The sequence below is a fragment of the Alosa sapidissima genome, chromosome 13 (genome assembly GCF_018492685.1).
Source record: "Alosa sapidissima isolate fAloSap1 chromosome 13, fAloSap1.pri, whole genome shotgun sequence".
Classification (NCBI taxonomy): domain Eukaryota; kingdom Metazoa; phylum Chordata; class Actinopteri; order Clupeiformes; family Clupeidae; genus Alosa; species Alosa sapidissima.
Window position 1 is genome coordinate 34,083,469 of NC_055969.1, and position 360 is coordinate 34,083,828.

Sequence of the window (360 nt, forward strand, 5' to 3'; positions counted from 1 at the left end):
CCGTTACCATCCAAGGTGAAAATTCATCTTTTCACAGCATAAACAATTAGCTGTTAAATTGGCAGATAAACTAGAAAGATCAGACATCTTTAGTCATGGTGTCAATGTTTGAATATAGAAGACATAGTCGAACACAAGTTATATGTGGGATCACATAAAACATCCAACATGCATGGCAAAAGCATATATCTCAAAACCAGTTTGTGGGGGGCAAAGGTCACAAAAGGAAGGATGACTGCTGATAAGGGGGGGGGGGGGTCAAGGTCAAACATCAAGCTAGTTGCACCAGCCATCATCTGTGGTGTCCATCAGTTAGAGTGGACTTAATGCCACTGTATTGTATGCAGTAGTACATTTTAA